Source organism: Nicotiana tomentosiformis, chromosome 7 (genome assembly GCF_000390325.3).
Source record: "Nicotiana tomentosiformis chromosome 7, ASM39032v3, whole genome shotgun sequence".
Classification (NCBI taxonomy): Eukaryota; Viridiplantae; Streptophyta; class Magnoliopsida; order Solanales; family Solanaceae; genus Nicotiana; species Nicotiana tomentosiformis.
The window spans coordinates 105,015,136-105,029,419 of NC_090818.1; the positions used below are offsets into that span (position 1 = coordinate 105,015,136).

The 14,284-nt window shown below is 32.9% G+C and overlaps 1 long non-coding RNA gene across 1 annotated transcript; it reads left to right on the top strand.

Moving 5' to 3' along the window:
• The first annotated feature begins 11,759 nt into the window (after positions 1 to 11,759).
• LOC138895167 (uncharacterized) lies at positions 11,760 to 13,120 on the top strand. The gene is made up of 2 exons (XR_011409388.1): positions 11,760 to 12,063; positions 12,838 to 13,120. It is a non-coding gene; the product is annotated as an uncharacterized lncRNA (long non-coding RNA).
• The last annotated feature ends 1,164 nt before the right edge of the window (positions 13,121 to 14,284 follow it).

Consider the following 14,284-nt stretch of genomic DNA (forward strand, 5'->3'; position numbering starts at 1 on the left):
AACCTGCCATCGCGTTCGCCGGCCTCGGAGTCACCTTATGATATTTTCATGGTACTGTTTAATTCCATCCGAACAATTGTATTTTGGGATCTCTCTAGCAAACTCAGTAGAGCTTTGTAAGGCCCCGTAAAATTTCGCCAAGGAATTTAAGGTTTCGTGGTGTCGAGGTAGGCTTACGTGTTTGAGGATTGTAGAAATTCTTACGGACTTTTTGGATTGAAGAATGCACTGAGGAGTTGATGGAAAGTTTTGGCTGAAAAAGGCGATTCTGTGTTTAGTTCCGCGACCGCAGAACCATTTCGCGAGATGCATAATCAACGCGGAGTTGAGCAGAGAATTTGTTGAATTTTGAAGGTTGTTCTGCGGTCCATTATGCGATCGCATAGTTATTTTGTGGTCCTCACATCTGTCGCAGATTTGGCATGAAGAATTTTGGAGAGTGATTCTGCGGTCCACTCTGCGGTCGCATAAGTGATCTGCGAACCGCAGATCTGTCGCAGACCGGTCCAGACCAGTCCCGTTCTTGGCATTATTTTCGCGGCCCATTTTGCGGGCCACATATCTATTATGTGGTCCATTCTGCTACCGCAGACCTGAGTTCATAGGGTCCATTTTTTTATTTTTATAACCCAACCCCATTTTGATAAATAGCCTTAGGGGCTCATTTTGAAGCAAATATCTGATAATTTTAGAGAGAGGTAAGGGCATTTTAGAGAGAGACGGAGGAAACCTAGCATTCTAATCATCCAATCTTGGACCAACCTTTAAGAATCAAGGAAGTTAATCACTAGACCACCATATATCCGGGTAAGTTCATGTTCTATATCACTCATACAAGTTATTTTAGGGTCTAAGTATATTGTGGGATTAGAATTAGGCCATGCATGTGTCAATAGGTTATAGTATGTGGGGTTAATGAACCATTTTGGGTAGTTCTTATTGAAATTGGTTGAGGGAGGAAGTTATTACCATTGTAGAACTTTGTAGTCTATTTTGCATACTATGTGTTTGACAAAATTCCTAAGAGAGTTACACCATGAGAATCCTTCTAATTATTATCTGATATTCGCTATCTTCCTATAGATTATTATTGCTAGAAGTGTTGGGACGTTGTAGTAACTTGAGAAAAGCTCAAACAAAGTATGTTGGCTAAACTACTCTCTTAGAATTGAATTCTATGATGTTCCCATAAGTTTTAAGTATGGTTGGCTCAAGTTCCTTATTCCAATGTTCCGAGTTGTTCCCAATAAATTCGATTGTCCCGAGTAAGCAAAGTGTCGAGAATTATGTATTCAAAATGTGTTCCGAATGTTCCTATCACATCATGTTATCCTTCGGGAATGTGTTCAATAATGATATGTGTATTAAAATGCTATGGCTTCGAGTCATATTTCAAATGAAAGTCCATTATGCTTAACTTGAAAAGAATACTCCATGCGTCTAAAACTCCAATTGCTTATATGTGTACCTAAAGTCTTGATTTGAATTGTCTTGTTGTTGATAATCTATAAGGATGCTTGAAAGTGGAAGAAGTGGGTTGGAGATATAAAGTGTGGCCAACGTGCCAAGAATGAAAATTATACTTGTGGCCAATGGTGCCAATGAAATGATGTGAGAAAGGTTATGAAATAGGCCTTGATTCAACTGTTCCAAACTGACTTCGAAAATAGATTTTTCCTAAAATCTTATATACCCAAGTTATGCCCAAATGTGGCTGTGTTGACTGATGCTATGCTTTGTAAGTATGTTCAATGTGTTTTGAGCTCTTATGTCTTCATAAGTTGAAATTGTGTATTGCCCTTTTTGGGAAAACGTATTTCAAGAACAAATGATGTGTTACACGTTTATGATTTTAACTTGTGCTTCGATTGCCAATCATTTTACTCAATTTTTTGGAAGAAAATTCATTGTGTTTAAAGTCTTCGTTACTAATAAACCTAAAGTTGTAATTTTTGAAATATTCTATTTGTTGATATTTATGATGATGATCCATGAAAGTGAAGAAATAAAAGTGTGAAATATGAGATACGACCACCATTCCATGAATGAAGAATCATAAGTATGGCCAAGAGAGCCAAGGAAATAACGATATTGTGAATGGTTAAAAATACAGTGTGAAAGATAAAGAAGTGAATATAAAATATATTTGTACTTTTGTTTCTCTTATGTGCAAAACAAAAAATATTTTCTTGGGAGTTTCGTTAGTCACCGATGAAGAGTAGGTAGGAATAACCTAACCCTGAAACTACACGTGATAGTTTAGGGTGCATTGTGATTATTACCCTTATTTGGGATGAGACTGTTGTGATGAGAATATTCCCCTTTATTGATATGAGGTGATTACTAAAAAAGGGTGATGTCGATCCACACGACATTGTGGTGAGACGGCCTAGCCGGTCGAGTCGTGATCGGATGCCATGTCGCACACATAGTGGTGATTGTGCTTGAAAATTGTAATTGAAATTGTGTTTGAGATTGTGATTGAGATGATAATTGAAGTTTGTGATAGTAATTGTGATTGTGGTTGATGTCTTCGGGGAAGACGGCCCAGCCGATCAGGTCGTGATCGGACTCCGTACAAAATACACGGTGGCATATCTATATCGGTACTAATGATCTCCCAACCAAAAATATATATACTCCCTCCGTTTCAATTTATGTGAACCTATTTTCTTTTTAGTCCGTGCCAAGAAAAATGATCTCTTTCCTTATTTGAAAATAATTTACCTTTATGCAATGATTTATAACCACACAAAATATATGTGCCTCATTTTATACCACAAGTTCAAGAGTCTTCTCTCTTTTCTTAAACGCTTTGCCAGTCAAATGGGTTCACATAAATTGAAACGGAGGGAGTATTATTTTCCGCATTTTTAGAATTGTTATGTTTTAACTGGGCATTTGGATATTATTGATTGTGACTTGTTGTTTCTATGGTTTTTCCTTTTCTTATATTGGAATTCTATTTTGAAAGAGGACATTCAGCTTTACATACCAGTACTATTACATATGTATTAAAGTCCCTTTTGCCGGGGGCGCTGCATCTTCATGGATACAGGTGGTTCGTTAGCGGGCGGTTTTGATCCTCGTTAGCAGTTACTCTCTATTCAACAGATTTTGGTGAGCCCTACTGTGTTCCGGGCTTCACGTTATTTGACATTGTACTTTATATTTTGAGGTATAGCCGGGGCCTTGTCGCCGACACTTCCATACTACTCTTTTGTTGTACTTAGAGGCTCCGTAGACAGGTTGTGGGTGGTATATGATGTTGGAAATTAAACTAGTAAGTGTTGGTATTTGGGCAACCATGTTTTTCATCATATCTATAAACTTGTAATATTTTGAAAATCATAAATGAATATCCTTTAGTAATGGAAAAGATTGTGAAACACTTGACTCTTCTCATGTCTATCACTTGTACTGGTTCTTATATTGTTAATGGGCAATGTTGGGTAGAAGGCATCTAGCAGACTTGCTTAACCGGGGTATCTCGGTTGAACGCCGGTCACGCTCTCCGAGGTCGGGGCGTGTCAAGCTTATGACTTGTACTATCAGTTTAGGGAATTGTAATTAGTATAAGATTTTTATCTCGTATTTTTTATTTGATGATTGAATTCTTCTAATTATTTAGTAAGTGTAAGGCTTACCTAGTTTTAGAGACTAAGTGTCGTCATGACATCCTACAGAGGGAAATTGGGGTCATGAAACTTTCATTATCAGTGTTTTAAAAGATGCGGGCGGAAGGCGATGCATTTTACACACTACAACAAAAGTGGTATTTAGCTACAAAATTATTAGCTACGATACAAAATTCGTCACCAATTGTTCACTTTTTGCGACATAAATTACATTTCATCTTTAAATACATATGCCATTTACTTTTAGTGACGAAATATAAAATTTCGTGGTGAAAATTGCGTCCACAAAAGTTTCCCACCAAAAAATAAGTTGGCGCCATTTTTTATGTAGTATCAGCCACAAAAGTAAAATTATTCGTGACAAATTAGTTTCGTCACCAATGTTGCATACAATTAGTGACGAAAATTTATTTGTCTTATAATTAGCTGAACTTTGGATACGAAAAGGTTTCGTCACTAAAAATGTATTGCCAAATAGCGACGGTTCAAAATTTGTAACTAAATGGTGTAAACTTTAACCATAAAATTGTATACTTTTTTGTTACCTTACTTTTTGTCACTAAAAGTATAAATAATTAGTGACAATAATTTTATTGTCTCTAATCAAACCGTAACTTAGTGACAACAAAGTTTTGTCATAAAATAAACAATATTTATATAGCGGCGACTTAAACTTTGTAGTAGATATTATGGTATCAAATTCAATTTTATATTTGATATTTCCAAATATCTAACGAGCCTACGTTAATTAATATACATAATTTTTTCATTTTTCTTTTACTTTACCTTTTTATTGTATAGCTTCAAATTATTTCAAAATTACTTTACTAGAGATGAGAATTTGTTAGGTATATTATATAAGTAATTCATATTATTAACATGATTTTATTGTTTAAAATTCTCTTCACATAGCAAGTGTAAATATCTATCTATGTAGAATATGAGAAGCAAATCAATGTGATGATACCAAGTGTAACAACAAAAATTCAACAAGTGTCAAATTTTAGGACAAAATTAGTTAGGTTAGTTACTAATTAGTTACTCTTTTTTTATTTGAATTAAAAATAATTAAATATTTTTATATTTTGAAGGAAAACTATTATAAAAAAAGAAAAAATATATAAATAAATAACTTCAATTTAGAGATATACAAAATGATAAGAATAAATTATGTTTTGAGATGAGAAAGTTTTTGAATAATAGTAATTCATATGGTCATGCTATATGGATAAGATCATGTAAATAAAAATATTATAATAGGTAAAACTAAAGACAAAAACATAAACAATAATTTTAAGAAATAAATAAAATATATAAAGATATAATTAACTTATTATGTAGTAATTTTAATAAAAACGTTGAACTTTCATATTAAATACAAACGGGAAGAAGAATTCAATTTAATTTCTTTTTGAAAATAATACAAAAATAATTATAATTATAATTATAATTATTGGTAGATTTATGACATTTAAAAAAAGAATTTCTCTGTTGAACCTTTGAACTAATTCAACACCATTATTTAGAAAAATAATATAATAATATTCGTATTATATATAAACACTAAATGAAAACAAATTAAGATATTGTAGAACAAAAACTAATGTATAAAAGAGGAGAATAGATATAATGTGATTCTATTTACACTTTAAATTTATTTGATAAAATTAAGTAAATAAATAATACTCAAAAATATTATTGATAAATTTAAATATCGATATAATTTAAGAAAGTCATACAAAATAAAGTCAAGTTAAATTTTAAGAACAATAAAAAATTATATGAATTGTATTGTATTAAACTGGTAATTTATTAAAAATATTGTGATGACCCAAAATGTCATCTTTAAATTTAATAAGTAATTATGTGTTCTAAAACCTCGAAAAGTACCATTTATCATTTCTTGATTTATGTGCTCAGTCCGTAAAATTTTCCGGAAAACTTTTCATGTGAAAAATAATTAAAATGTGAAATAGAGCTTTAAAACTCAACTAAGTTGACTTTGGTCAATATTTTGAATAGGCGAGGTAATGTGAATTGCATGTGAATGACGTATAGGCGAGGTAACGAGTGTCTATACATCGTCAAATTAATTGTTTGCATGCTTAGTTGAAAAATCATAAATTATTTTTAATCATAAATTAATTATTATAATAATTATTTCTCTCTTATTCTTTGTCAAATATTAATTCTTGAATTCCTGAATTAATTGTTACATACTATTTGAATTATGTGCCTCAATTGTTATTTGACATTTAGCATATTAAATATTAAACTGCCTATTTGCTCCCTGATTTCCATAATAATTTGCTATTTGAATTATGTGCCTTAATTGTTATTTGACATTTAGCATATTAAATATTAAACTGCCTATTTGCAACCTTTATTTCCATAATAATTTGCCTATTTGTCATTGTTTGCTTCATAATTAAATCATAATTATTGTATGTTTGTTGTCTTATGATTTTATATTAATTGTTACATTTATTGGGAAAATTTCTTCTATAAGAATTGGCAAATGAATATATTGGAGGACCGGGTTGCACGCCGCAACAAGATTGATAATAATGAATATATTGGAGGATAGGGTTACAATGGAGTAGGTTCGTTGTGTTATTTGTGACGTGAGTACAAAATTTGAGGTCATTCGGACGTGGTTTGGTTGGTTTTGGCATCGATTGCCGAATTTGGAAATTTAGAAGTTCTTAGACTTGAATCTGAGGGTAATTTGATGATTTGATGTTGTTTTGAGTGATTCGAAGGTTCGACTAAGTTGGTATGTTGATATATTACTTGTTGGTATTTTTGGTTGAAATCCCGAGGGCCTCGGAGTGATTCCGGGTGGTTAACGAATTTGTTGAATGTTGGAATTTGCAGCTAGAGCTGCTGCTTCTGATATTTCCGCACCTGCGGAAGAAAGGGTCGCAGGTGCGAGGCCACTAGTGCGAGATGGAGGTCGCATCTGCGAGCCCGCAGGTGCGAAACTTGGGGCGCAGATGCGGAAACGACAATGCTGGTCAGGCTTCGCAGAAGCGGAGGAAAATGCGCAGATGCGCCTTCGCAGGTGCGGCGATATTTTCGCAGATGCGGAGCCTGGGCGCGTAAGTGAGTTGCCCAGGTACGGCTTCTTGGACCGCATGTGTGATCGCGCGGGTGAGGGAAAATGGCCGCAGGTGCAAAAACTCTAGGCAGAAACCATAAATAGAACCCTTCGCAATTTTTGGTTCATTTCCACCATTTTATTCGGTTTTTTTAGCTTTTGGGAGAGATTTGAAGAGGGACCAAGGGGATTTCGTTGAGGTAAGTTACTTGAGCCCTAATACTTGTATATATGGTGAATTCCTGTTGTTTTAATCATGGTAATTAGTGAAAATGAGAGGTTAGAGTTTGGAAATTTTGGAAAGTAATTTAAGGATTTGAAGGACCAAACGATGTCAGATTTTGATGAATTTGGTATGGTTAGACTCGTGAGCGAATGAGTTTTCTAGTTTTGTTATTTTTTTGGATTTCGAGATGTGGGCCCGGGGCCGGGTTTGAGCTAATTTTGGATTTTTGGTTTAATTTTATAGTTTTTCTTGTGGAATTCATTCTATTATCGCGTATTGATGGTATTGTACTGATTGTGAATAGATTCGGAGCATTTGGAGGCCGAGTCCGGAGGCAAGAGCATTGCGGGTTAGAGATTTGACCGGTTTGAGGTAAGTAACAATTATAAATCTAGTCCTAAGAGTAAGAAACCTCGGATTTTGTAACATTCTACTATTTTTAGTGACGCACATGTTAGGTGACGGGCGTGTGGGCGTGCACTATTGGGGATTCATGACTTGGTCCGTCCCGTAGCAATTGTAAAGTTGCATAACTTTGTTGAAACTATATGATACTTATATGTTTTAGAAAGAATTTCTGTAAATTGGACTGAATGCCATGTTTTGGACTTGCGTCAATGCTGTTTGGACCCTTAAGGGCTATTTCTTACCATCCTCTCATTGTTTTTGATTGAAAATCTATACACAGCCATGTTTATATTTGTTTACCGCATAACTCACTTTTATGACTCTATTTTGATGCATATAAATATTTTAGGCCAAATGCCCTATTTTACTGAAATGCCCGAGTGGCTTGAGAGGTTTATGACTGAGTGAGGCCGAGGGCCTGATTTGTGAGGATGAGTGTGGATCGGGGCTGCCCGCCTGCAGCATACTTTATTATGATAGCACGTGAATTGTCCGTGCAGATTATAGTGCTTGGGCTGAAAGAGCCCCTCCGAAGTCTGTACACACCCCTAGTGAGCGCAGGTACCTATTGAGTGATAGTGCCGAGTGCTGAGTGCTGAGTGACTGGGAGGCAAGAGTGATTGTGAGGTATGTCCGAGTGGCAAGAGTGATTGTGAGGTATGCCCGAGTGGCAAGAGTGACTGTGAGGTATGCCCGAGGGGCTGTTTATGATTTCATCATTTTGCTCACCTTTGCATTGAGCCTTTGTTTGAAAAACTGTTGGAAAAATATCTTTAAATGATTTTTTACTGGAATCGGGTTTAAACGAGATGCTTTGATTCAAACACTGATTTTTAAAGCATGTTGTACTTTACTGAGATTTCATTATATGAACGTTATGTGTTTTATTGCTCGTCACTACTGCTCAGTCTTTATTTATTGTTGTTACTTACTGAGTTGGCATACTCACGTTACTCCCTGCACCTTGTGTGCAGATTCAGGTGTAGCTGGACACGGTAGTGGTTATTGAGTGTTCTGGTTGCAGATTTTCTTGGAGATAGCAAGGTAGCTGTTTGACGATCGCAACTCCTGCTCTTCTCCCTCTTATCTTCCTCTAGTGGTATTTAGCTATTTTTCAGGCTGAGTTAGCCTTGATATTGTTAGACAGATTGTATTAGATGCTCATGACTAGTGACACCCCAATGTCGGGCTTTTTTTTTCCGTACTTTTATTTTTCTTTAATTTGAACTCCTTAAATGAAGGTTTTATGTTAAATAATATCGAAATTATCTTGGAAATGAAAAATCGATTTTGTTTGGAAATGAGTCGGCTTGCCTAGTTCTACGATAGGCGCCATCAAGACATGTTAGGTTTTTGAGTCGTGACATATTTAGACACTGTTGTTTTTTATGGATTAATCACTATAATTCAGACCTTACTTTCGCGTTTATTTCTTTGTTATTAATAAATTTAAAGATTGTTTAAAAATTGGTTAATATCATTCTAACGTTGACTTGCCTAGCAAGTAAAATATTAGGCTCCATCACGGTCCGAAGGTGGAAATTTCGGGTCGTGACAGCGCAAGCTCTAATAGTAGTTTAATTTAAAAATATACGAAGTGTATCAAACTTGTGTCATGTTATAGATCTAGGTTCTAAGAGTTATTTATTCATTTCCTTCTTAATTTGGTTATTTGAGGCCTTAACATCGAGCCAATCCCAACATAGCCTATTTTAGTATCGAGCGAGTCAGCTTTTATAATACCAAGTTGAGTTGAGCCCTATCGAACTCTATTTCAATTTAATCAAGGCTGAATTGAGCCCAATCTTCTCTTCTCTATTTGTTTTCACATATTAGGGAACACATTTTCGGGATTTATCATTTAATCACATTATACTATATCCGAGAGTACGTAAGTTTGAAGAAAGTTAAATTTGAACTTTTTTTATGCTACTCATTAAGCAAAGTATACTAGAATATGAATTCTTAGATATTGTGTTATGAAAATGATAATTTAATTTTAACTTAAGAATAAATTTGAAAAAAATGAATAAATTCATAGTATATGAATTGATCATAAAATATATAGAATTATGTAAAGTCGATGATGTTAAATTAAATATATAATATTAAGTATAAGTTATACAGTAAACAAATAAATGAACAATGAAATCATATAATAAAAATTAAGAAGTACAAAAGTTATAACTTTATCATCGAAGAATTTAACGGGAGGAAATATTTAACATCATTAAAAAGAAAAATTTATGATAAATTTTATTTTTTGATATATTATTTTAACGTAATCAAATTTTCAAAATCACACAAATTTAAAATAGTCAATATACTAATTTAATTGTGACTAATTTACATGAATTAAGACATAAATTTTTATGCATTTAAATTAAATATAGAACAATATATTGAACTTCCAGAGGTAAAAAAAGTAAATCAACAGTAAAATAAAAAGTTTGTACTTAATTGAACCTCATTAATAATTTAAACTCTTGAATTAAATGTTTTAATTAATACTATTCAGGTAATCTATAAAGTGCCCTTGAGTTATATTACTAAATTATATTACCGGCAACAATATTATTTTTGTTTCAACCATAAAGTGCCTTTGTGGTTTAAAAATAATTTGCTGATTAAAATTCCCCAATTTTGTGCAAAAGTAAAGCGGGAGGACTTCCCTCTCTTTCTTTTGGTTTTTGGTCGAACACTTCCCCCTTTTTTGTTCCAAACCCTTCACAAATATTTTTTTTGATAAGGTAAACCCTTCCCAAAGTTTACCAGACGCTTCAGCCAGAGTTCCGAAGTTTGAGATCTGATTGATCCTCCGGCCTTCCCTCAACCCAAAATTAGGGCTTGAAATGGTAAGCTTCTTCTCCTCTTGTTTCAAGGTTAGGGTTTAATTTGATTTTCATGTAAAAATTTGTTAGATTTGCTAAATTTTGGGTACAAATGGATTCTTGTGCTTTCGCAACTTGAATGCTTTGTCACTGGCGGAATAACTTCATGACTTATTGTTAAATCCGAGAATTTTTCCGTTGAAATAGAAAATATAATTACCAGAATATATTATTTGCTATCTGTGTATCAGCTTAAAAGGTACTGAAATAATTGTAGGCTGGGGCTCAATTTATGTGGAGGATTTCGAGGAAATGTATCTGCACTTCCCATATGCATTGTCTCATTGTTTGGTTTTCTAACTTCTTAGGTTTATTGAAATGCTTTTTGATTTGGAGTTTGTCTATTAGACCATATTATGTTTTCTTTTCATCGTAATTATTTATCTAGGGACAGGTATGCATCTAACTTATAGGTGTTGTATGTTTTACCAAATCTCAGCTTAACAGAACTTTGTTGTTATAGCACTAGAATGAAAAGCCTTTCATTCCTTGTTTATGTGATTTACTTTGCATTGTCGAAGCCTTCTTTTTTACTTATTCGTTAAACTTTTTCTTTTTCATTGAACATATTAGTAATTTGTTAAATTTTATGTGCAGGGATGAGGGCCTAATATTGAGGTTAGACTCTTAATGTCACTTTAATTGAATGACCTTATATCTTTAGAGTTTTTGTGCGTTTGTCCATAAGCTCGTTGCATATAAATATCTTTTTCAGTAATCCTGTACGACTTGGGAAATGGTTGAGACAGTAATAATTGTATATAACATGAACACTTTTGCTTCTCTTTTGGATTGGCAACTTAATATCAACTATGTCATATACAATTTCGTTCTTTTTTAGGGGGTGGGCAGAGTGGGGTGAAGAATAGTTAAGCTGAACTAACATGTTGTGGTAGAGAGGCTAAAGTTCAATTTTTTCAACAAACATGTCAAATAAGTACCATGGCTATTCTAGAAACTAGAACGCATGTGCTGCAACTGAAATTTTTATATGCACCCATTTGGGATCCTGGACTTCACTGTGTTAGTTTTAGAGGCTATTTCTTTTTGGTATTCACTCGGTAGAAAAAGATGGTTGGGGAACACCTTTTGACTGTGCACCTATCTCCTTTTTTCCTTATATAATGGAAGTTGGATGCATGCTAAAATGATGGGACATGCTGAGGCTCAGAATAAGTTCTAGTCTATTCTTAGTGAGGAGTTAAACTGGTAGAATTAACTATTAGATAAATGTGCTAATCTGACCTTTCTACATTTAAATTTTTTACTTGAATAAGTGGACTTGATATGTCCTAACTGGCTATTGATATATTTTTCTAATGAAGAGATAATTTTCTTTACTATCATTGCCTTCTGTCTGCATAATCGTTTCTTTTATAAGTTTTTTGAGATTGTCAACCAACCTTGAATCCTTGACCTAGTAGTTTGGAGAGAACTTCCAACCACTATGAACAAGGATGGCCGGTGTATTTTCTTTGAATTTGAATTTGTTAATGGTGAACTCTTCATTACTCCATAGAGGGACATGCAAGGGTATCAACATTCTGTATTAGTGCTACCACTTGAATTTTTTTTCCTTACTCTAACATGCATCTTTTTCAGCAAATCTATTGTTGCACCCTAGTGTGACTGTTAGATTGTTAACTCTTTTCCTTTGTATTTTATATTCCCTTAATGTTGTTATCGTTATCCTGCTTTCGCGTAGTTCCTTAAATTGCTGAACAAAGCAGTATCTACAATTCAATTGGATGCAACATTACGCTAATGAGGAGTTGTTTTCTCTAACTTCAATCAAGATATGTTCCCACTTCACAATGCTTAGGTATTCAGATAGAGAATATTTTTCTTGAATTTGGTTCCTCTAGGAAGTTCAATCATTGCTCCAGAGCATTTCTCAATTTGTCTGTGTAAAAGATCATATAAGTTATATGTCATGGTTACTAAATTTATGGTCTGATTAGTTCCCGAAAATTTCCTATCTAGTATTTCATGTCACAAATTCTGATACTATTGGAAATGTAATGAGTTATTTTGAAAAATATGATAAGTTTAAAATAGAGCAAATTTTATATGGTTTCAATATAATGAATGCTTGATTGTTACACAATTGAGAACTTGTGTCTCTGTATTCTGTGATTGATAAAGAGGATGTTTTTGGATTATTGATACGCCAATCCTCTCTTTGTTGATGTTCAAGCATTATCACCATTGTGAAATTTTGGCATATCTCAATTTCAACTATGTAAGAGCTACATCTTATCTTTAAAATAATTAGATGTTCTTGTTGTCAGCAAGCTTAGATTAGTAACACCACTATATAAGCATTAAGTAAACTCATTAAGTAGCCTTGTTAGAATTATCTCATACTAATGATAATCTTTGATGGTTACAGGAAATTATATTTGTCAAGTCTTAAGGTCTTATTGAATTTCTTACCAACATCTGGTTGCCATTGTATGTGCTATCTTTTACTTCTACATTTGATTGTTTTGATAAATTATAATTGGATTATTATTAGAATTTTCTAATTTCTTTCTCTCTTTTGATCCTTTGCTATTTTTTTAATATATGAAGGATACAGTTCTCCAACAACAGGAAATGAAGTCAACCACATACTAGGAGGAGTTTGAAGGCAAAGGAACAGTTTGGAGATCTTTTATGTTATTTTTTGGGTCATGTATATATACATAGAAAATGTATTATAATGTATATTAGAATACTTTATATTGTTTGACTTTTTAGCAATGAAAGGTTCTTATATATTTCTATTTCTCAGAACTGCCTTATTGACTACAAAGTAACTTTGTATTTTATGATAATTTTATTTGTCATTTATCATGATAATTTATAGTGACAATTTTATTTTGTCAGTAATAGCAATATTTTTAGCGATGAGATGATAGTTTTAGCTACAAAATTGTAAGCCAATTTTATTAAAGCAAATTTGTCACTAATTTTTATATTTAGGGTCGAAATATCTTTTTGTATATAATAGGTAGTTTTTAGTGACGGAGTTAAATTTATTCTACTACGAAATACATATAACTTTAGAGACAATTAATGTTGTCACTAATTAAACTAAATAGTTAGTGACAAGGTAGTTTCGTCGGTAGTGATGACTTCTTTAGTGACGAAAACATGCTATCAACTACAATTTTTTTATACTTTTTTTGACAAATAAGTTTGTCACAAATACTATACATTTGGGGACAAAAATTAATTTCGTAGTTAATATAACTTTATTTAGTGACGAATCACTAAGTTGTCTTTGTATACCTTTAGTGACGTGCATTTAAGGACGAATGATTGACAAAAATATTTTCGTCAAAAAAAGTTTTTTATGACGAAATATGAATTTTAGGTGGCAAAATAATTTGTCATTGATAATCGAATTTGTTGTAGTGACATATGCTTCAGCGAGACGTAAGTCCCAAGGCACGGGACGTAAGCCCCATAAGTATTTAATTTTTAATATTTTATGAAATAATATAATTACAGTAAATATTTACAACTAGGTAAAATTGCATAAAATTTGAAGAAAATTATAAACATGTGAAAAATATATATAAATGTGCTTCATCCTTACAAAAAACTAGTCAAAATAATCCATTATACGCTACATACAAGCACAAGTAACTTGAGTTGAAAAGAGTAAAGTTTTCTACATGGAGGAACAAAAATGATGACTAACCTATAATTTGAACTTTGAACATACTGATATGATGGAGAATGGAGTTCTCTTTCGATTTGCAAAAAAGAAAAAAATGATTATTCGTTGCTTTTGGGAGATAGTAGCAGATTAGCGGACAAGATAAAGAATTGAGAAAGACCATAAATTAGGGATTCTATCGATAAAGAAAGTCTTGACTTTTAAATTTAATATTTCAGTTCCTTTTTAAATTTTTTGAGTAATTATAAGTTGACTTTTGAGAATTTGGGTATTATATGAAAGACTTATTCAGCAAATTTTGTTTTAATTTGAAAAAGTCTCTGGGGCTTACGCTTCACTACAAAAAAGCGC